The following is a 24,639-nucleotide window of genomic DNA, read 5'->3' as shown; positions in this document are numbered from 1 at the left end:
GGACAAATGAATAGAATCTAACATTGGTAGCCCAAAAATTACAGTAATAGGATGAGGTTGTAAATCTATGCCTATGACTACAGAAATAGTATCAAAAATGTCTTTCCAATATTTTTCCAAAGAAGGGCAGGACCAAAACATATGGGTCAATGAGGCCACTTCAGAGTTACATCTATCACAGGTAGGATTTATATAAAAACGAGCTAACTTATCTTTTGACATATGAGCTCTGTGAACCACCTTGAATTGTATCAAAGCGTGTCTTGCACACATTGAAGAGGTATTAACTAATTGAAGAATTCTCTCCCATTTCTCTATAGATAAAGACATTTGGAGTTCTCTTTCCCAGTCATTCTTAATTTAATCAAATGTATCTATTTGTAATTTCAAAATCAACTCATAAATAGTGGTTATTAAACATAGACATAGAAACATAGAAAGTAGGTGCGAGAGTAGACCACCAGGTCCGTCGAGCCCGCACCGCCATTCGCTCATGGCTGAACACTAAACAGACACACTTACCCACAAACAGTAGACACAAGACACAGAACACAAGACACTACCCTCCCCTTTATACCGCTATCACCCCTCTCCACCCCAAAAACCTCGTGATCTCCTGGGGGAGGCAAAAAACCGGATAAAAACCCAGGTCCAATTCGGGAAAAAAATCCGGGAAATTCCTCTCCGACCCCAATCTAGGCGATCGACACTTGTCCAGGAGATCACTCAGGTCTTACTATACTAACCATACCTAGGTCCATATCCCTGCCCTCTCCCCGTAGCCCCTTATCCCCTTGGCAGCTAAAAAACCATCTATTTTAGTCTTAAATATATTTAAAGTTTCTGCTTCCACTGCTCCCTGGGGCAGTGAATTCCATAAATTAACCACCCTCTGGGTGAAGAAGTTCTTCCTCATCTCAGTTTTAAAAGAGCCCCCCCTTATTCTGCAACTATGTCCCCTAGTTCTAGTTTCCCCGATCATTGGGAACATCCTCGGTGCATCCACCCGATCAAGGCCCCTCACGATCTTATATGTTTCAATGAGATCGCCTCTCATTCTTCTAAACTCCAAAGAGTAGAGTTCCAGCCTACTTAACCTTTCCTCATATGTCAATCCCCTCATTGCAGGAATTAATCTTGTAAACCTTCGCTGCACTGCCTCCAGGGCTAGTACATCCTTTCTTAAGTATGGACCCCAGAACTGTACACAGTATTCCAAATGTGGTCTCACTAATACTGTGTACAGCTGCAGCAAGACCTCCGTGTTTTTATACTCAATCCCCCTAGCAATAAAGGCCAAAACTCCATTGGCCTTCCTGATTGCTTGCTGCACCTGCATACTAACTTTTAGTGATTCATGTACTAATACCCCTAGATCCCTTTGCGTTGCATTACAACGCAGCTCCTCCTCATTTAGAAAATAACTTGCCCTATCATTTTTTTTCCCAAAGTGAATGACTTCACATTTATTAGTATTAAACTTCATCTGCCAAGTTGTTGCCCACTCACCTAGCTTATCTATATCCTTTTGCAGACTCTTCCTATCCTCCTCATCCCCTACTTTTCCTCCCATTTTTGTATCGTCCGCAAATTTTGATATATTACACTTGGTTCCCTCCTCCAAATCATTTATATAAATTGTGAACAACTGGGGTCCCAGCACCGACCCTTGCGGAACCCCGCTAGTTACCGGTTGCCATCCCGAGTATGAACCATTTATCCCCACTCTCTGCTTCCTATTTGTTAGCCAATCCTCTACCCATGCTAATATATTACCCCCAATTCCATAATTTTTTATTTTTAGCAATAGTCTCTTATGTGGCACCTTGTCAAAAGCCTTTTGGAAGTCCAAGTATACCACATCCACCGGTTCCCCTTTATCCACCCGGGTTGTTACTTCCTCAAAGAATTCGAGCAAATTCGTTAAACAGGACTTCCCCTTCACAAAACCATGCTGGTTCTGTCCGATGAAGTCATGTTTATCCAAGTGCCCCGTTAGTGTTTCTTTAATAATTGTCTCTAACATTTTACCCACCACCGATGTTAGACTAACCGGTCTATAGTTACCCGCTTTCTGTTTACTTCCTTTTTTAAATATAGGTGTTACATTGGCCATTTTCCAATCCACTGGGACCGTTCCTGCCTCCAGGGAGTTTTGGAAAATTATCACCAATGCATCCACAATCCCCACCGCTATCTCCCTCAAGACCCTTGGATGTAATCCATCAGGCCCAGGGGATTTATCCTCCTTCAGTCTCATTAATTTCCCTAATACCACCTCCTTGGTGATCTTAATAGTATTTAGCTCCTCCATTCCTACCGCCCCCTGTTTATCCAACGTTGGAATATTTTTTGTGTCTTCTATGGTGAAGACTGATACAAAATACTCGTTTAATGCCTTTGCCATTTCCATGTTCCCCACCAACAACTCTCCAGTCTCACCCTCCAATGGACCAACGTTCACCTTAGCCACCCTTTTTCTTTTTATATAGCTATAAAAACTCTTACTATTAGTTTTTATGTTGTTTGCTAAATTCCTTTCATAGTCTATTTTCCCCGTCTTAATTAATCTCTTAGTTATTTTTTGCTGACCTTTAAATGCTTCCCAATCCTCTACCCTCCCACTATCTCTGGCTACCTTATATGCCATTGCCTTCAGCCGAATGCTACCCTTTATAGTTTTACTGAGCCATGGCTGACTGTTCTTACCCTTACCCCTTTTTTTCTTCATAGGAATAAATTTTTCTTGAAGGTTATACAGTACACCCTTAAACGTACACCACTGCTCATGTACCGTCTTATTCTTGAGTCTGCTATCCCAGTCAACTTTGATCAGGTCAGTCCTCATACCTTCATAATCCCCCTTATTTAGACTAAGCACCCTAGCCTGAGTTTCAACCTGCTCCCCTTCTATTTGAATATGGAATTCGACCATATTGTGGTCACTTGTTCCCAACGAGTCCCTAACTATGACATTTTTAATTAATCCTGCTTCATTACACAGGACCAGATCCAAGATTGCCTCCCCCCTTGTCGGTTCTGTGACATACTGTTCTAGGAACCCGTCTCTAATACATTCTATAAATTCTTCCTCTAGTCTACCCTGCCCAGTTTGGTTTGCCCAATTAATATGAAAATTGAAGTCCCCCATGATTACAGCAGTTCCCTTTTTACATGCGTCAACTATTTGCAGATTTATGTTCTGACTAACAGCGTCACAGCTATTTGGAGGTCTATAAATTACACCCACTAGTGTTTTTTTCCCCTTGTTATTCTCTATCTGTACCCAAGCTGTTTCACTATCCTGATCCTTCAACGCAATATCCTTCCTCTCTATTGCCGTTATTCCCTCCCTTATTAAAAGGGCCACCCCTCCTCCCTTTCTTTCCTGTCTATCTTTCCTAATTGTCGAGTACCCCTCTATATTTAACTCCCAGTCCTGATCCCCTTGCAGCCATGTCTCCGTAATGGCCACGATATCATAACTATATATACTTAATTGCACCGTTAATTCATTTATCTTATTACGAATACTCCGTGCATTTAGATAAAGCACTTTCAGATGATTTTTACTACCCTTCCTTTCCGTTTTTGCCCCTTTTACATCTAGAGCTTTATCTTCACCCATTATGTCTCCTGTCACATTTTGACTTTCCGCTTCCCCACTGATACCCTGCTCTATTTCCTCTACCCCTGCCTTTCTGATAAGATCAAATAAGATCAAATAGAACAAGTTGTCCTCCAACTTTAGGCTGTGCACGCCATACGCAAGAAGAAGAAGTAGTGTCAGAACGCAGTCTGAAGAAGGCTTCCGACCTGCAACGTCACCTATTCCTTTTCTCCAGAGATGCTGCCTGACCCACTGAGTTACTCCAGCATTTTGTGTCTATCTCTGCTTAGATTGGACTCGTGGGTGGAGATTGCGGTTGGTCTGGTGATCTAGAACGAGGGCCAAAGTCTCAGAATATGGGTAATGATATTTAGTAATGAGACAAGGAGCAGTTTCTTCACTCAAGGGCTGGGAATCTTGGAATTCTTGATCGCGTGAGATGGTGGAAGTCGAGTCCTTAAAAGGAGAGATAATTTTTTTCAAATACGAAAAGGATGAAGGATAATGGAGAGAATGTGGGAATAAGGTGTTGAGTTGCAGGATCAACAATAATCTTACTGATGGTGGTGTGAACTTAGATGGCTTATCCATGCTTCTATTTCTTACAGAGATACAGCGCGGAAACAGGCCCTTTGGCCCACCGCATCCGCTTTGACCAGCGATCCCCGCACACTAACACCATCCTACACACACTAGGGACAATTTACACTTATACCAAGCCTACAAACCTGTATGTCTTTGGAGTGTGGGAGGAAACCGAAGATCTCGGAGAACACCCATTCAGTCACGGAGAGAACCTACGAACTCCGTACAGACAGCACCCACTGTAAGGCAGCAACTTTACCGCTGCACCACCATGCCGCCCTTAATCCACTAGGGCACTAGGTTGCAATAAACTTCCTACATATTCCAGGAATGCATCTCATAAAAATGGGAGAGGTTTAAATGCATTGTAAAATCTGCTCTCAGTTTCCTAGATCGGTATTGCTCTAATGGCCTCTTTGTATCATTTTCTTTGATTTAAACCATCCATTGTTCTGCATTTACATTTTATTTTTTCCCCTGTAGATCACAAGGCACTGTTTGTTTCAGGAGTGACTAATCTCCAGCGTAATTTGACAAGACAGCCAAGAGGGCAAACACAGGCAGTTCAGAGTTGCTGCCTGTATCGCAAGAGAGAACAAGAATGAGACCAACTTGTTTTTTGCAGATCATCAACCCTTGACTGATGTTATCAATGCCGATGGTGACTCAAGGAGACTCAACCAGGTGGTGGTTTACAAAGGTCCATGCCCATTGTACCTCATGGCATACCACCAGCCTCAACAGATCACCTACTCATAGAGTCTCACAGCGTAGAAGCAGGCCCTTCAGCTCAACTTGCCCACACTGGCCAACATGTCCCATCTACACTAGTCCCACATGCCTGCATTTGGCCCATACCCCTCTAAACCTGTCCTAACCATCAAATAACCTAACAGAACTGTCATATGAGGAAAGATTGAAAAGACTAGGCTTGTATTCACTGGAGTTTAGAAGGATGAGGGGTATCTTATCATATTGTTTACAGTGTACTATGTTTACAGATTCTGTTGTGTTGCTGAAAGTAAGAATTTAATTGTTCTATCTGGGACAAGCTAGATGCAGGAAATTGTTCTACATGACAATAAAACACTCTTGTTAGATGCAAGGGGATCTTATAGAAACATATAAATGAATAAAAGGACTGAACAAGCTAGATGCGGGAAAAACGTTCCCAATGTTGGGCGAGTCCAGAACCAGGGGCCACAGTCTTAGAACAAAGGGGAGGCCATTTAAGACTGAGGTGAGAAAAAACTTTTTCACCCAGAGAGTTGTGAATTTGTGGAATTCCCTGCCACAGAGGGCAGTGGAGGCCAAATCACTGAGTGGATTTAAGAGAGAGTTAGATAGATCTCTAGGGGCTCGTGGAATCAAGGGATATGGGGAGAAGGCAGGCACGGGTTATCGATTGGGGCTGATCAGCCATGATCACAATAACCATATAACCATATAACAATTACAGCACGGAAACAGGCCATCTCGGCCCTACAAGTCCGTGCCGAACAACTTTTTTCCCCTAGTCCCACCTGCCTGCACTCATACCATAACCCCCATTCCCTTCTCATCCATATGCCTATCCAATTTATTTTTAAATGATACCAACGAACCTGCCTCCACCACTTCCACTGGAAGCTCATTCCACACTGCTACCACTCTCTGAGTAAAGAAGTTCCCCCTCATGTTACCCCTAAACTTCTGTCCCTTAATTCTGAAGTCATGTCCTCATGTTTGAATCTTCCCTATTCTCAAAGGGAAAAGCTTGTCCACATCAACTCTGTCTATCCCTCTCATCATTTTAAAGACCTCTATCAAGTCCCCCCTTAACCTTCTGCGCTCCAGAGAATAAAGACCTAACTTATTCAACCTATCTCTGTAACTTAGTTGTTGAAAGCCAGGCAACATTCTAGTAAATCTCCTCTGTACTCTCTCTATTTTCTTGACATCCTTCCTATAATTGGGCGACCAAAATTGTACACCATACTCCAGATTTCGTCTCACCAATGCCTTGTACAATTTTAACATTACATCCCAGCTTCTATACTGTGTTAAAGGGAAAGGGTTTCTTAAATGTGTGAGCGTAGAGACAGAGGTGTGTAAAATGAGGGTAGAAGCAATAGGTAGCAAGGTGAAAAGTAAAAGTGGCAGGCAGACAAAACCAGGGCAAAAATCAAAAAGGGCCACTTTTCAACATAATTGTATAAGGGGTAAGAGTGTTGTAAAAACAAGCCTGAAGGCTTTGTGTCTCAATGCAAGGAGCATACGTAATAAGGTGGATGAGTTGAATGTGCAGATAGCTATTAATGACTATGATATAGTTGGGATCACGGAGACATGGCTCCAGGGTGACCAAGGCTGGGAGCTGAACATCCAGGGATATTCAATATTCAGGAGGGATAGAGAGAAAGGAAAAGGAGGTGGGGTAGCGTTGCTGATTAGAGAGGAGATTAACGCAATGGAAAGGAAGGACATTAGTTTGGAGGATGTGGAATCGGTATGGGTAGAGTTGCGAAACACTAAGGGGCAGAAAACGCTGGTGGGTGTTGTGTACAGGCCACCTAACAGTAGTAGTGAAGTTGGAGATGGTATCAAACAGGAAATTAGAAATGCGTGCGACAAAGGCAAAACAGTTATAATGGGTGACTTCAATCTACATATAGATTGGGTGAATCAAATTGGCAGGGGTGCTGAGGAAGAGGATTTCTTGGAATGTATGCGGGATAGTTAACTAAATCAACATGTAGAGGAACCAACGAGAGAGCAGGCTATTTTAGACTGGGTATTGAGTAATGAGGAAGGGTTAGTTAGCAGTTTTGTTGTACGTGCCCCCTTGGGCAAGAGTGACCATAATATGGTTGAGTTCTTCATTAGGATGGAGAGTGACTTTGTCAATTCAGAAACAATGGTTCTGAACTTAAAGAAAGGTAACTTTGAGGGTATGAGACGTGAATTGGCCAAGATTGACTGGCAATTAATTCTAAAAGGGTTGACGGTGGATATGCAATGGAAGACATTTAAAGACTGCATGGATGAACTACAAAAATTGTTCATCCCAGTTTGGCAAAAGAATAAATCAGGGAAGGTAGTACATCCGTGGATAACAAGGGAAATCAGGGATAGTATTTTGATGATGTAGTACGCGAAGGATGATGCGTACAAATTAGCCAGAAAAAGCAGCATACCGGAGGACTGGGAGAAATTCAGAGACCAGCAGAGGAGGACAAAGGGCTTAATTAGGAAAGGAAAAATAGATTATGAAAGAAAACTGGCAGGGAACATAAAAACTGACTGCAAAAGTTTTTATAGATATGTGAAAAGAAAGAGATTAGTTAAAACAAATGTAGGTCCCTTGCAGTCAGAAACAGGTGAGTTGATCATGGGGAACAAGGATATGGCGGACCAATTGAATAACTACTTTGGTTCCGTCTTCACTAAGGAAGACATAAATAATCTGCCGGAAATAGCAGGGGAGTTGGAGGAATTGAGTGAAATCCAGGATAGCTGGGAAGTGGTGTTGGGTAAATTGAATGGATTAAAGGCCGATAAATCCCCAGGGCCAGATAGGCTGCATCCCAGAGTACTTAAGGAAGTAGCTCCAGAAATAGTGGATGCATTAGTAATAATCTTTCAAAACTCTTTAGATTCTGGAGTAGTTCCTGAGGATTGGCGGGTAGCAAACGTAACCTCACTTTTTAAGAAGGGAGGGAGAGAGAAAATGGGGAATTACAGACCAGTTAGTCTAACATCTGTAGTGGGGAAACTACTAGAGTCAGTTATTAAAGATGGGATAGCAGCACATTTGGAAAGTGGTGAAATCATTGGACAAAGTCAGCATGGATTTACAAAAGGTAAATCATGTCTGACGAATCTTATAGAATTTTTCGAGGATGTAACTAGTAGCGTGGACAGGGGAGAACCAGTGGATGTGGTGTATCTGGACTTCCAGAAGGCTTTCGAGAAGGTCCCACATAAGAGATTAGTATACAAACTTAAAGCACACGGCATTGGGGGTTCAGTATTGATATGGATAGAGAACTGGCTGGCAAACAGGAAGCAACGAGTAGGAGTAAACGGGTCCTTTTCACAATGGCAGGCAGTGACTAGTGGGGTACCGCAAGGCTCAGTGCTGGGACCCCAGCTATTTACAATATATATTAATGATCTGGATGAGGGAATTGAAGGCAATATCTCCAAGTTTGCGGATGACACTAAGCTGGGGGGCAGTGTTAGCTGTGAGGAGGATGCTAGGAGACTGCAAGGTGACTTGGATAGGCTGGGTGAGTGGGCAAATGTTTGGCAGATGCAGTATAATGTGGATAAATGTGAGGTTATCCATTTTGGTGGCAAAAACAGGAAAGCAGACTATTATCTAAATGGTGGCCGACTAGGAAAAGGGGAGATGCAGCGAGACCTGGGTGTCATGGTACACCAGTCATTGAAAGTAGGCATGCAGGTGCAGCAGGCAGTGAAGAAAGCGAATGGTATGTTAGCTTTCATAGCAAAAGGATTTGAGTATAGGAGCAGGGAGGTTCTACTGCAGTTGTACAGGGTCTTGGTGAGACCACACCTGAAGTATTGCGTACAGTCTTGGTCTCAAAATCTGAGGAAGGACATTATTGCCATAGAGGGAGTGCAGAGAAGGTTCACCAGACTGATTCCTAGGATGTCAGGACTGTCTTATGAAGAAAGACTGGATAGACTTGGTTTATACTCTCTAGAATTTAGGAGATTGAGAGGGGATCTTATAGAAACTTACAAAATTCTTAAGGGGTTGGACAGGCTAGATGCAGGATGATTGTTCCCGATGTTAGGAAAGTCCAGGACAAGGGGTCACAGCTTAAGGATAAGGGGGAAATCCTTTAAAACTGAGATGAGAAAAACTTTTTTCACACAGAGAGTGGTGAATCTCTGGAACTCTCTGCCACAGAGGGTAGTCGAGGCCAGTTCATTGGCTATATTTAAGAGGGTGTTAGATGTGGCCCTTGTGGCTAAGGGGATCAGAGGGTATGGAGAGAAGGCAGGTACGGGATACTGAGTTGGATGATCAGCCATGATCATATTGAATGGCGGTGCAGGCTCGAAGGGCCGAATGGCCTACTCCTGCACCTAATTTCTATGTTTCTATGTCTATGTTTCTATACTCAATGCTCTGATTTATAAAGGCTAGCATACCAAAAGCTTTCTTTACCACCCTATCTATATGAGATTCCACCTTCAAGGAACTATGCACGGTTATTCCCAGATCCCTCTGTTCAACTGTATTCTTCAATTCCCTACCATTTACCAATGAATGGCGGTGCTGGCTCGAAGGGCCGAATGGCCTCCTCCTGCACCTATTTTCTATGTTTCTAGAACGCAATCCTCGAGCCCACCAGCTCATCCCGTAGTCAATTAATCAGCTTTTCCATAAGAACTTCCATCAGTTCTTCCAAAAGAACGTCAATCAGCCAATCTCGATTACCCTCAGCCCATCAAGCAGCCCCTTAATTCACCCAGAAGTCTGAACTATTGAATGCTCACTGCATCTCTTTCCATGTCGGCAAGTTAATATCCAGCTGCATGAAGCATGTGAAAAGGATATAAATAGATGCATGTGGTGCAGTGATTTGTGCAGCACTATAGGCCTGGAGACCAAGAGGAGTTCACCATTGAACGGAGTTTGAACGGGGGGCTTGAGGCCCCCGACCGAGGAAGAACAAACGGAAGGGACTTGAACTTTATTTCGCCTTCCATCACAGTGAGGAATATGTAGGAATCACTGTGGTGAATGTCCGTATTAAAATGTGTTTTTGAGTGCTGTTGCTTTTAATTGTATGACTGACCTGGCCAATGAAATTCCTCATATGTTGCAAAACATACTTGGCAAATAAAATCTGATTATGATTCTGAAAAGCCTTTCCCTTCCATACTCTTTCCTCTCTTTGATCTTTTAGCAGTTGACTGCCTTTCTGTACTTGTTACAAGAGATTGTCGCGGCATCCAGCATCCTCGGAGAATGTAGAATTAAAGGCAGAGGCAATGCCAGTTTTAAAGATGGTTATTTGCCTCAAGATTGGATTATTGTATCTCCAGAACCTCCCCAGAGGCTATGGGAGACACAAGGTTCAAGAGGGAACTCAAAAAGCCTAATTAGGAAGAATATTAAGAGTAAGATTTCCAATTAAAATACTGTAATTGATGGAACCTTGTCTTTAAATTGGTTCTTGGATGAAACCCTGATGGTTCTCACATTGTCTCTTTACATTTACTCTCCTTTTCACACTTGCATTAAAACACAAAGCCACCGCCATTCACAGTGATACTGCCCGGCAGTCTGATAATTACAGTCAACACAGCCACCTTGACAGCCACACAAAATGGTGTAAATAAAAAATTGTTTTCCTTGTTTAAGAAGTTCAATTTAGAATTATTTGAAACTGTGGGGGTTGGTACAAAATACTGCTGACCCACAAATGTGTTGCTATGAGACATTCACATTTAAAAAATCCATGTCTCAAAAAAAGCAAGAAGGTGCCCATGTTATTTGACCAACTTATCAGATGAATTTAAATATGTAGGTATGTATGCATTAGTTTTGCTCCTAATTCCCTTTTCCAAATCATTAATATATATGGTAAACAGTTGCGGCCCCAACACCAAGCCTTGCGGCAAAAAAAATCCAGAAGATTAGTCAAACATGATTTCCCTTTCATAAATCCATGTTGACTTGGACTAATCCTTTTACTGCTATCCAAATGCCCCATTATTACATCTTTAATAATTGACTCCAGCATCTTTCACACCACCAAAGTCGGGCTAACTGGTCTGTAATTCCATTACATCTCTCTCCCCATCCCCCTCTCTCAACCCCTACCCCGCTCTCCTTTCCCTCCCAAATCTGTCCCGTTTCCTCCACCTCCTCTCCCCTCCCTCCCCTCTTCACACCCCCCCCCCCTCCCCCCACCTGTGTGTTTGGGGGGTGGTTAATGTGAGTTTGATGCTGCAGCCCCCCCTCCCCCCCCCCCCACAAAACGCCGTTGGGGAAACAGACCCAACGGGTCTGCACTTGGTCTAGTTATATATTAAAACTGTGTGCCTGTCGCCTGCCGTCCGTCCGGCTGCCTGTCTGCCTTTCGATTCGTTCCCATCGTGTGATGTCACAATGCCCAATGCTCGTAGATGTCCAATCGCAATGCCCGATGCTCTCGGATGTCCAATCGGAATGGATCAATTTACATGTACGGCTTCCGGCCGCATTTCTTCCTTTGATTCCCTGCAACTCCGAAACCAAACGCAGAATCGCCGACATCTTTTCCATTTCGGTAGAGATTTCACTTTTCTTTCTAAGTATCCGCACCTCATTACATTTCGTCGTGTTTAAGTACACGTTTTAAATCAAATCCTCCCCCCCCCCCCCAATATTTCAAAAATAAACTGGCTTCTCACCCACAGAATCAGCACCAGCCCCAGCCCATGGTGAACGTTCCATCGTGTGATGTCACAATGCCCAATGCTCAAATACATTGTTGCCATAGAGGGAGTACAGAGAAGGTTCACCAGACTGATTCCTGGAATGTCAGGATTTTCAAATAAAGAAAGACTGGATAGACTCGCCTTGTACTCGCTAGATTTTAGAAGATTGAGGGGGTATCTTATAGAAACGTATGACATTCTTAAGGGGTTGGACAGGCTAGATGCAGGAAGATTGTTCCGGATGTTGGGGAAGACCAAAACAAGGGGTCACAGTTTAAGGATAAGGGGGAAATCCTTTAGGACAGAGATGAGAAAAACATTTTTCACACAGAGAGTGGTGAATCACTGGAATTCTCTGCCACAGAAGGTAGTTGAGGTCAGTTCATAGGCTATATTTAAGAGGGAGTTAGATGTGGCCCTTGTGGCTAAAGGGATCAGGGGGTATGGAGAGAAGGCAGGTACGGGATATGGAGTTGGATGATCAGCCATCATCATATTGAATGGTGGTGCAGGCTCGAAGGGCCGAATGGCCTACACCTGCACTTAATTTCTATGCTTCTATGTTTCCCTCTCATCACCCCTCTCCCTCTCCCACCCATCCCTCTCTCCCCCACTCCCCTTCCCTCTACCCCACCCCCTTCCCTCTCTCCCCCACCCCCTTCCCTCTCTACCCCACCCCCTTCCCTCTCTCCCCCGCCCCCTTCCCCTCTGTCCCTCTTCCACCACTCCCCCTACCCCTCCCTCTCCCACTTCTCTTCCCTTACCCCACCCCTCTCCCTCCCTCACCCCCCCCTCCCTTCCCCTCTCTCCCCCACCCCTTCCCCTACCCCTCTGTCCCTCTTCCACCACTCCCCCTGTCCCTCTTCCACCACTCCTGCTACCCCTCTCCCCCTCCCTCCCTCCCCTCTCTTCCACTTCTCTCTCCCCCCACCCCTCTCCCCCTCCAATCCCACGCTCCCCCTCCCTCCACACTCTTCCCCCTCTCCCTCCTCATTCCCTAACCGTGCACAGTCTCTGTCTTTAAGAAGAAACTACAGATGCTGGAAAATCGAAGGTAGACATAAAAAAGCTGGATAAACTCAGCGGGTGCGGCAGCATCTATGGAGCGAATTGAATGGTCAACGTTTTTGGCCGAAACCCGGAAGAAGGGTTTCGGCCAAAAACGTTGCCCTTTTCCTTCGGTCCATAGATGCTGCTGCACCCGCTGAGTTTATCCAGCTTTTTTGTTGTTGCACCAGCTTCTCTCTCTCTCTGCCCTTTTCTCTTCTCTCGACTCATGCACGCCCGCTCTAACCCCCCCCCCCCTTTCACCTCTCTCCCCCATCCTCTTCTCCCCCCCCTCCCCCTCTCCCTCTCCACCCTCCTCCTCCCCTTCCTCACACAATATTTTTTGTGGGGGCGGGTCCTCAGTGTTTGTGACTGTTTGTGGAGGGAGCCACGCGCTCTCCATTCAAGAAGACGCTCATCTGTTTGTGGAGGCGCGTGCTTAGTATGTGACCAAAGATCTTATAGCGGAGCTCTCCACAACAAGATTTTTGTGTGTGACGACACACGCTCCCCCCCCTTTGGTGCAGGAGGCGCGCGCACCATCTGAACGCTCAGCGAATATTTGAATTCTTCACTGACCGTCATTCTGACTTTGCTTGTGAAGAGAAAAGTCCTGAATTGCATTTGTCTGATGCAGGAAGATTGTTCCCGATGTTGGGGAAGTCCAGGATAAGCGGGTCACAGTTTAAGGATAAAGGGGAAATCCTTTAGTACTGAGATGAGGAAAACATTTTTCACACAGATAGTGGTGAGTCTCTGGAACTCTCTGCCACAGAAGGTAGTTGAGGCCAGTTCATTGGCTATATTTAAGAGGGAGTTAGATGTGGCCCTTGTGGCTAAAGGGATCGGGGGTATGGAGAGAAGGCAGGGATGGGATACTGAGTTGGATGATCAGCCATGATCATATTGAATGGCGGTGCAGGCTCGAAGGGCCGAATGGCCTACTCCTGCACTTAATTTCTATGCTTCTATGTTTCCCTCTCGTCACCCCTCTCCCTCTCCCACCCATCCCTCTCTCCCCCACCCCCTTTCCCTCTCTATCACCACCCCCTTACCCCTACCCCTCTGTCCCTCTTTCACCACTCCCCCTACCCCTCCCTCCCCACTCTTCCACTTCTATCCCCTTACCCCACGCCTCTCCCATCCCCACCCCTCTCTCTTCCCCTCCCTTCTCCTCTCTCCACCACCCCTACCCCTACCCCTCTGTCCCTCTTCCACCACTCCCCCGTCTCTCTTCCTCCACTCCCGCTACCCCTCTACCCCTCCCTCTCCACTCTTCCACTTCTATCCCTCTTCTCTCCTCCCCCTCTCCCTCTCCTCACCCCTCTCCCTCTCCAATCCCTCTCTCCCCCACCCCCCTTCCCTCTCCCCCCCACCCCATTCCCCCTATCCCTCTGTCCCTCTTCCATCACTCCCCCTACCCCTCTCCTCCTCCCTCCCCACTCTTCCACTTCTCTCCCCCTTCCCCTCCACTCTCCCTCCCCACTCTTTCCCCTCTCTCCCCCATCCCTCTCCCCCTCCCTCCCTCCCTCCTCCCAATCTTCCCCATCCCCCCTCCCCAACATCTCTCTCCCCTTCTCTCGTCCCCTACCCCGCTCTCCTTTCCCTCCCAAATCTATCCCTTTTCCTCCTCCTCATCACCCCTCCCCCCCCTCTTCACACCCCCCCCCCCCCGCAAACGCCGTTGGGGAAACAGACCCAACGGGTCTGCACTTGGTCTAGTATATGTTTATATGTGTGTATGTATGCATATAAATGTATCCATATGTATGCGTGCATTTGTATGTGTGCATATGTCTGTGTATACGTATGTATGTATGTGTATATATGTATGTGTATATATATGTGTGTATACATATAGATATATGCATATATTTATTATTACTATATAATTATATATATAATTGCCTTTATGGTTTATGTATATCATCTTACAAGACAAATAAGTTAATAGTGATTATATAAATCAAAGTTGCTTCTGATCCATGAGAATAAACTTTATTATCTCTAACTTGCCTCTCACACACAGACACACATTCAAGTTCAAGTTCAAGTGAGTTTATTGTCATGTGTCCCTGTATAGGACAATGAAATTCTTGCTTTGCTTATAAATTCATATAATTCATATAAATATATAAAATATGTATACGTTAAATTTAATTTTGTGCAGTGTGTGTTAAAGCAATACAAGGGAAACTGCACAATACAATGCAAGGGAAACTACGCAAAGGAGGGGGCTGTTCCCGCTACAAGATACTCGAGGATCTTTGCTTTGGATCAAAGATTATAGAGGAGCTCTATAATCTTTGCTTTGGATTTCAGCGGGTGGCGGATTTCAGTCGCGTGTCGCATTAAGAAATAGCGGCCGTGACGTTCCGTCACATACTACACGTCAGTCCATTGGATTTCGGAGGAGTGGTCTATCTTGCTCTGCTATAAGATCTTTGGAAACGAGGCTCCTAGAATAGAAGCCAATGATAGCCCTTGTAAGGAACCACGTTCTAGGTTTATCCATCCTGGGCATTGTGTATCTTCTAAATCTTTTGACCAAAATGTTAAATAACAAACATTGACTGCCCAGTTGTAAAGTCTAAGGTTCGGCAGTGCCAAACCACCATCTTTTTTTGATTTCTGTAAGTATTTTTACCTAGTCTGGGATTTTTATTCTGCCATATATATGAAGGAATTTTGGAGTCTATAATATCGAAGAAAGATTTTGTAATAAAAATTGGTATCGTCTGAAATAAATACAGACATTTAGGTAAAATGAACATTTTAATAGCATTGATTCGGCCAATTAAGGATAAGGACATTGGTGACCATTTAGTAAACTGATGTTTAATATGGTCAATTAAAGGCATAAAATTAGCTTTAAATAAATCCTTGTGTTTCATGGTGATCTTAATACAGGTGCACAACCTTTTATCCGAAAGCCTTGGGACCAGACACTTTTCGTAATTCGGAATTTTTCGGCTTTCGGATTGGAAGATTTTTAGCGTAGATTTTAACGGCTGGCTCAGTGGTAGAGTGCTCGGCTCATATCCGCAAGGTCGCGAGTTTGCGCCTCGATCCCGGCAGTTACTCGATCGCGAGTTTGAGTCTTCAATGTAGTTTTTTCTTGCAGAATAGGAGAGAATAGAGAGGGTTAGGCTGGGATCATTCTCTGCGAGATGATCTTAGTGCGGGAGACAAGTGTAGGAGAGGTGTACTGACTGTGGGCAGAACTTTGGAAGTGATTGCCCACCATTCTCAAAAGCCGCTGTGTCTCCCTGTCCCTGGGATAGCAGGGGGCGATCAAACAGCACAATACCCCCCTCCCCCTCCAACTCCAGAGGAATCCGCTCCCCGATGGGCCGCTACGGCGACAAGTGGCAGTTCGCCCACAGCCCGAGCTGCGCAACCCCAAGAACAAGACGTACCTTGCACACCATCAGCTTCTGCCCCTGCGTGTTCCTCTGGAGTTGGAGCGGGGCTGGGCTGGAGTTGCTGATCTGGGATCTCCATGCTTGCAGTGGGCCTGGGGGTCGGTGTCCCGATGAGGGGGCGCAGCTCGGGCTGTGGGCGAACTACCACTTGTCGCCGTAGCGGCCCATCGGGGAGCGGCTTCTGGTGGTCCTGACGGCTCTCAGCTCCTGTCCAGGGGGGTGGCCGGAGACGTCAGGACCATATAATAACCATATAACCATATAACAATTACAGCACGGAAACAGGCCATCTCGACCCTTCTAGTCCGTGCCGAACACATAATCTCCCCTAGTCCCATCTACCTGCGCTCAGACCATAACCCTCCATTCCTTTCCCATCCATATAACTATCCAATTTATTTTTAAATGATAAAAACGAACCTGCCTCCACCACCTTCACTGGAAGCTCATTCCACACAGCTACCACTCTCTGAGTAAAGAAGTTCCCCCTCATGTTACCCCTAAACTTCAGTCCCTTAATTCTCAAGTCATGTCCCCTTGTTTGAATCCTGTTGACCAACAGGAACCCGCTCCCCGATGGGCCGCTATAGCGACAAGTGGCAGTTCGCCCACAGCCCGAGCTGCGCCCCCTCATCCGCAACCCGGGTTCCTCTGGAGCGGGGCTGGGCTAGAGTTGCTGCTGGCTGTGAGTCTCTGGGATCTCCGTGCTTGCAGTCGGTGTCCCGTTGGTCCTGACGTCTCCGGCCACCCCCCTGGACTGGAGCTGAGACTGTGAACTGTACCGCCCTTGCCCCCTCCCTCTGCAACTACAAACAACCCCACAGTTCCCAGTCTCAGCTCCTGTACAGGGGGGTGGCCGGAGACGTCACAGCCCAAGCTGCGCCCCCTCATCCGCAACCCCAAGAACAAGACGTACCTTGCACACCATCAGCTTCTGTCCCTACGGGGAGCGTGTTCCTCTGGAGTTGGAACGGGACTGGGCTGCTGCTGGCTGTGGGTCTCTGGGATCTCCGTGCTTGCAGTGGGCCTGGGGGTCGGTGTCCTGTTGGTCCTGACGTCTCCGGTGACTGGCACTGACCTGCTGGCATCGCCGACGAGAAGACAGTGCAAAGCCCCCGCGCCGGTGCAATGGGCGGGGAGCTGGAGAGGGGAGGGAAGGGGTCACACACATGGCCGGGAAGCAGAGGGGTGTAGGTGGGGTGAAACTGAAGGGAGCGACAATCTGCTGCTGCCTGCCCGCTGAGTTAAAACGTTCCCACGCAAGACTCACGATACACTGTGTATCGTGAGTCTACCGTGGGAACTTTTTAACTCAGCGGGCAGGCAGCAGCAGGTTGTCAATTATTAAAACTCCCGCGCAATATACCCTCACCTTCTCTTTTATGAATGGGGATTTAGTTCCCCTTTCTTCGAGGACCGACCGGAGGTTCCGCTGTCACTTCTGCGGGCCGCCCTCGGTGAACGTCTTCAATGACCTTTCTTCAAGGACCGAAAAAATGTCCGCTATTTGGAGCTTTTCGTTATTTGGATGTTCGGATAAAAGGTTGTGCACCTTACCTAAATAAGTAAAACTTTCGGTAGTCAATCTAAATGGAAACTGTCCATAACTCGAAACAAGATTATTTAATGGAAAAAGCTTACTCTTACTAAGATTTAGTTTATAACCAGAAAAATTACTAAATTGATTGAGTAATGTTACTATTGCCGGAATAGATATCTCATGGTTAGAAATAAGTAATAACAGATCATCTGCATCAAGAGATAGCTTATGTGTCTTATTCCCGCGGACAATACCAACAATATTAGGGGATTCCCTAATAGCGGTGGCTAAAGGTTCCAAAGCAATATCAAATAGTAAAGGACTTAGGGACAGCCCTGTCTAGTACCTCGAAAGAGCCTGAAAAAAGGGGATCTCTGATTATTAGTAAATACAGAAGCCTGAGGCATGAGATATATCAGCTTGATCCAAATTTTGGACCAATCTTATATTTTCAAGTGTTTTGAATAAGTTTTCCCAGTCAACTCTATCAAACACCTTCTCGGCATCAAGTGAGATGACACATTCTGGGGTTTTATTAGATGCTGTATATACAATATTCATTCATCTCCTAATGTTAAAGTATGAGTAACGATTTTTAATAAAACCTGTCTGATCTTCAGAGATAATTTGCGGTAAAATCTTTTCCAATCTCATAGCTAATATTTTGGAAAGAATTTTGAAATCTACATTTAACATTGATATAGGTCTATATGATGTCACTTCAGTAGGGTCTTTATCTTTTTTAAGAATTAAAGAAATAGAAGCTTCATAAAAAGATTGTGGTAAACTATTCCTTAAAAAGGCTTCTTTAAATACACATCTGGAGTATTGTGTACAGTTTTGGGCTCCTAATTTGAGGAAGGACATCCTTGTGATTGAGGCAGTGCAGGGTAGGTTCACGAGATTGATCCCTGGGATGACGGGACTGTCATATGAGGAACGATTGAAAAGGCTAGGCTTGTATTCACTAAAGTTTAGAATGATGAGGGGGAATCTTATAGAAACATATAAAATTATAAAAGGACTGGACAAGCTAGATGCAGGAAAAATGTTCCCAATGTTGGCTGAGTCCAGAACCAGGGGCCACAGTCTTAGAATAAAGGGGAGGCCATTTAAGACTGAGGTGAGAAACAACTTTTTCATCCAGACTGTTGTGAATTTGTGGAATTCCCTGCCACAGAGGGCAGTGAAGGCCAAATCACTGGATGGATTTTAGAGAGAGTTAGATAGAGCTCTAGGGGCTAGTGGAGTCATGGGAATGGGGATAAGGCAGGAACAGGTTATTGATTGAGGATGATCAGCCATGATCACAATGAATGGCGGTTCTGGCTCGAAGGGCTGAATGGCCTCCTCCTGCACCTATTTTCTATATTTCTATGGGACCCTTCACATCCCCCTGGTCTTTGAACCATTCCTCTTTACTCATGTCCTCTGGGCCTTGATACAGCAAACATTCATTGAAAGCTGGGTATTTGGGGCAATAACCCTGGGCTCAAACAAGGAAATCAAACAAACGTTGTATTCATATCAAATGTTGGGTGGCACGGTGGCACAGCAATAGAGCTGCTGCCTTACAGCGCCAGAGATCCGGCTTCCATCCTGACAACGGGTGCTGTCTGTACGGAGTTTGTACGTTCTCCCCGTGACCTGCATGCATTTTCTCCGACATCTTCGGGTTTCCTCCCAAACTCTAAAGATGTACAGGTTTGTAGGATAATTGGCTTGGTGTAAATGTAAAACATTGCCCCTAATGTGTGTAGAGAAGTGTTGATGTGCAGGGATCGCTGGTTGGCGGAGTTTTGGTGGGCTGAAGGGCTTGTTTCCATGCTGTATCACTAAACTACAACTAACAGGGTACTCTTTATCTGAAACCTGAGCCCAAGTACGGAACCTCTCTTCAGCCCACAACTGGTATTCAGACTGTGTATCCCTTAGAGTTGACCTGGACCACTAATGAAAGACCACCTGTCCATGAGGGTCCATCTCTGCACAGACCACCAATCGTCGAAGATGCAGACCCCCTGTCCATGAGGGTCCATCTCTGGGGTTAAGGACAGACTGTCTGTTATTCAGTTTGCCTGTCCCTGCAGATCACCATCTGTGCTGCACCTTGTCACACACAATATCTAACTTTCCTGTGTATATTACAGGTGCAACAATGACCAGCCGACACACACGCCACATTCACTCAAGAGATCGCCATGCAGCTGTTGACGTTGACAAATGGACAGAGGGGAGTGTGGGAGGGGGAGGGATGTGCTGATATTGTGGAGCAAGAAGGGGGCATGGGGAGGGGAAAAGAAACAGGAAGCAATGTGGTGGAGGAGGGGCCGATACTTGGGGACTTGCTCAATCAGATTTTGTAAAGCAGTTGTTGTTTAACTCATTGGCTGCAGCTTATTTTTTAATTTTTCTGCTGAACTGCATGTTTTCATATGAAATTAGATACATAAATAAAAGAAAATAACAAGAACATGAAATGTTTGGAGTTGATCATCACTTTACTCATCACTTTAGGGACTTCAGCTGAGGATGTTGCCAGGACTTTACGAGGATGTTGCCAGGACTCGACGGTGTGAGCTACAGGGAGAGGTTGAGTAGGCTGGGTCTCTATTCTATGGATTGTTGGAGGATGAGGGATGATATTATAGAGGTGTACAAAATCATAAGAGGAATAGATTGGGTAGATGCAGAGTCTTTTACCTACGGAGTAGGAGAATCGAGGACCAGTGGACATGGGTTCAAGTTGAAGGGGAAAAGATTTAAAAGGAATCCGAGGGGTAACTTTTTCACATAGTAGTTGTATGGAACAAGCTGCCAAATGAGGTAGTCCATCGTTTAAGAAATAGTTGGACAGGTACATGGATTTTAAATTTTTTTTTATTTATTAGAAGTAAGTAAAATACAGTGGTACCTTTTTACAGGTTCCCAAAATTATGTTAACATAATACATTCTCTGTACAACTTTATTTTTTTTTAAAGAGAGAGATAAGAAAGAAATAGTAAAGAATGGAGGAAAGTCTAGTGTGTGGGGAAAAAAGAGAAAAAGAGATAGTGAGGAAAAGAAATAAGTAGGAAAGTGAAGCAGGAGGGAGATTATCCACTCGCCACAAGGGGATGATTTTTTATATTGTTGATCATCTTTCACCCATACCTGAAACGTTTAATTTTTCGATACATGAATACAAGAAATCAATAAATAGAGACCCACTCGTTAAGAATTGGTCTTGTTTGTCTATTAGGAGGAGTCTCATTTATTCCAGGTGGGCTGTGTCCAACATATTATTGATCTACATTTTAAATGTTGGTATAGTAGCATTTTTCCAAAATGTAAGTATGTTTTTTGCTGTTATTAAACCATAATTAAAAAATGAATTTTGGGGTATATTTAATTTGTTCCCGTCTCCCATTACTCCGAATATAATCATTTCAGTATTAGATTCCATTTTTATCTTAAGTAGACTAGTGAATATATCAAATATATCACACCAATATTTATGAAGTTTTGTGCAAGAAATAAAAGAGCGTGTGATTATTGGCATTTTGAGAAAGTCATTTGTCACAGATGGGAGAAATATTTGGATAGAATTTATTCAACCTAGTTTTTAAATAATATTATCGAACATTTATGTATATATATCAAATACTTTTCCCATGTTTCTTTGAAAATTGTTATCATTAATTCTTTTTCCCAGTCTTCTCTAATTGCCTCGGCAATTCTCTGTTTAGAATACTATTATATAGATATGATATTAATATCATATTAATAAGTCTGCCTTAATATTCATTGCTTCTTCCAGTGGGTCTATCATTATGCTCTGAAATCTTGGTATATATTTCTTCATGGACAGGTACATGGATAGGACAGGTTTGGAGGGATATGGACCAAGTGCAGGCAAGTGGGACTAGGGTAGGTGGGACAATGTTGGCCGGTGTGGGCGTGTTGGGCCGAAGGGCCTGTTTCTACACTATTAATCTATGACTCTATGAGTGCACCAAATACACCAGATATTGGGCTAAAACGCATCATGGACAGGTTCAGAATAGGATACAACAGATAATGAGGAGTCAACACCAGCACCTGATCCAAATGGCGTAAGTCCGAGGGCCAGATATTGCAGGAAAGCCCATGGGGCCGGGTATTGGAGGAACACACCTCGGGGAAAAGACATTGAGGACATGACCAGACAATGAAAGGCCTCCGGGGAGTGTTGTAGAGCAGAGGGATCTACGAGTACAGTTCCTTGAAGGCGGAGTCGCAGGTAGATATGGTGGTCAAAAAGACTTTTGACACATTGGGTTTCATCAGTCAGAGTATTGACTATAGAAGTTGAGAGGTCATGTTCGAATTCTCTCCCTTAGGTGGAGGCAGGTTCTCTGGATAGTTTCAAGAGAGAGCTAGATAGGGCTCTTAAAGATAGCGGAATCAGGGGATATGGGGAGGAGGCAGGAATGGGCTACTCATTGTGGATGATCAGCCATGATCACATTGAATGGCGGTGCTGGCTCGGAGGGCCGAATGACCTACTCCTGCACCTATTGTCTATTATATGTCATTGATGGGACCACATTTACAGTATTGTGTTCAGTTCTGGGCACAATGTTATTGGGAAGATGCCAACAATCTGGAAAGGGTACAGAGAAGATTTATAAGGATGTTGCCAGGGTATCAGGGTCGGCTAATGGGAGAGGTTGCGTAGGCTGGAACTCTAATCCTTGGAGCGCAGGAGGATGACCTTACTGAGGGATACACAATCATGAGAGGTATCGATCGGGTAGATGCACAGAGTCTTTTGCCCAGAGTAGGGAAATCGAGGACCAGAGGATGTAGGTTCAATGTGAAGGGGAAAAGATTGAATTGGAATCTGAGGGGTAACTTTTCCACACAGGTGTATGGAGTGAGCTGCCAGAGGAGGTAGTTGAGGCTGGGACTATCTGAATGTTTAAGAAACAGTTGGACAGGTACATTGTTAGGACAGGCTTGGAAGGATGTGGGCCAAACACATCCCTGGGCCATTTCAGAGCTGATAAGGGTCGGCCTCATGACTGGGGGCCTAGAGTCACATAACGAGACCAGGCAAAGTCAGCAGATGCTTTTCCCTGAAGCTTACAGTCATGGGTTTAGACACCAATGGTAGACAAAAGTGCTGGAGAAACTCAGTGGGTGAGGCAGCATCTATGGAGCAAAGGAATAGGTGACGTTTCGGGTCGAGGCGCTTCCTCAGACTGATGTGTGGGTGGGGGGGGGGAAGAAGAAAGGAAGAGACGGAGGCAGTGGGCTGTAGGAAAGCTGGGAAAGGAAGGGGAAAGAGGGAGAAAGCAAGGACTACCTGAAATAGCAGTATGAACATTGACTTCTCCAATTTCAGGTAGTCCTTGCTTTCTCCCTGTTTCCCCTCCCCTTCCCAGCTCTCCCACAGCCCACTGTCTCCGCCTCTTCCTTTCTTCATCTTCCGCACCCCCTCCCCACCCCCACATCAGTCTGAAGAAGGGTCTCGACCCGAAACGTCACCTATTCCTTCGCTCCATAGATGCTGCCTCACCCACTGAATTTCTCCAGCATTTTTGTCTACCTACGATTTTTCCAGCATCTGCAGTTCCTTCTTAAACAATTTATTTCCCAATGTCACAACTACAGACACAGTCCTTTAATTGCACAGATTTAATGGACTGACTTTAAACTCCTCACCGCTGTGGTGTGGTGGGGACACGGTCTCCAGATCACACACCCAACTTCTGAATGACATCATTCACTGGAACATTGTGACAGTGTAACCCTACTGAAGCACAATACAGAGAGGCCAACAACAATACAGACCAGTGTTAATACTACATACCACACCCAGCCCACTCACACTGCCTTTGCACACCTTCATTCCATCTACCTCCTTGTCCTCTCTCCTTCTCTCTCCTGCTCCATACACTGGCGTTCACAATGAACCCTCTGCCTTCCACTTTATAACACACTGCAACAGTCTGCCTTTTTCGCTCGATTATACATCGTTCCCCACGTCCTCCTCTCTCTCTCTCTCACCATGCGCCTGTCTCTCTCTCTCTCTCTGTGCCTGTCTCTCTCGCCATGCGCCTCTCTCTCTCTCTCGCCATGCGCCTCTCTCTCTCTCTTTCTCTCTGTGCCGGTCTCTCTCTGTCTATGTGTCTCTCACTGTCTCTGTCTGTCTGTCTCTCTCACTGTCTGTTTCTGTCTCTCTCTGTCCCTCTCTCTGTCTCTTTGCCTTTGTTTTTGCTTCTCTCTTTCTCTCTCAAGCCGACATCTTCCATGTTCCACAGCAGCATGACAGTAGCCAACACACAGCATCTGTTGTTCAGCAGCCAGACTCCCTTCCACCCTCACATTTTGACCGTCTATAAGACAGGACGTTGGAACATTTCCCACACTTCACTGCTTGCGAATCACGGCCTTGACTTCCGCTTTCTGTCTCTGCTTCTCTCCTCTCAGCCAATGACTAGAAAAATGTGTGGGAAGGAAGTGCAGACTGCAGCACTGTAGTCTATCTGGTTTACTCTGAAGATGGACATAAAATGCTGGAGTAACTCAGCAGGACAGGCAGCATCTCTGGATAGACGTAATTGGTGATGCTTTGGGTCGATGCCTTTCTTCTCAAGAGAGAGTTAGATTTAGCTCTTAGGGCTAAGGAAATCAAGGGTTATGGGGAAGTAGCAGGAACGGGGTACTGATTTTAGATGACCAGCAATGATCATATTCAATGGCTGTGCTGGCTCGAAGGGCCGAATTGCCTACTCCTGCACCCATTTTATATGTTTCAGACTGAGAGTGGGGGGTGGGAGGATGTTTTTCAAATTTTAAAACAACTACTGGGTATATTTTGTGCTGATTCAGTTTATAACTGGCAATTTGGTAAGGCAACTGTGCCAACTTTAACATCTTGTAAACAAAGATCACAGGTTCAAATCCCGTAAGTGCCCATATTTACTTCCCTTTAACAGGGTGGCACAATGGTGCAGCT

The sequence above is a fragment of the Amblyraja radiata genome, unplaced genomic scaffold (assembly GCF_010909765.2).
Source record: "Amblyraja radiata isolate CabotCenter1 unplaced genomic scaffold, sAmbRad1.1.pri scaffold_4_ctg1, whole genome shotgun sequence".
Classification (NCBI taxonomy): Eukaryota; Metazoa; Chordata; class Chondrichthyes; order Rajiformes; family Rajidae; genus Amblyraja; species Amblyraja radiata.
Note: the sequence above shows the minus strand (reverse complement) of the source record.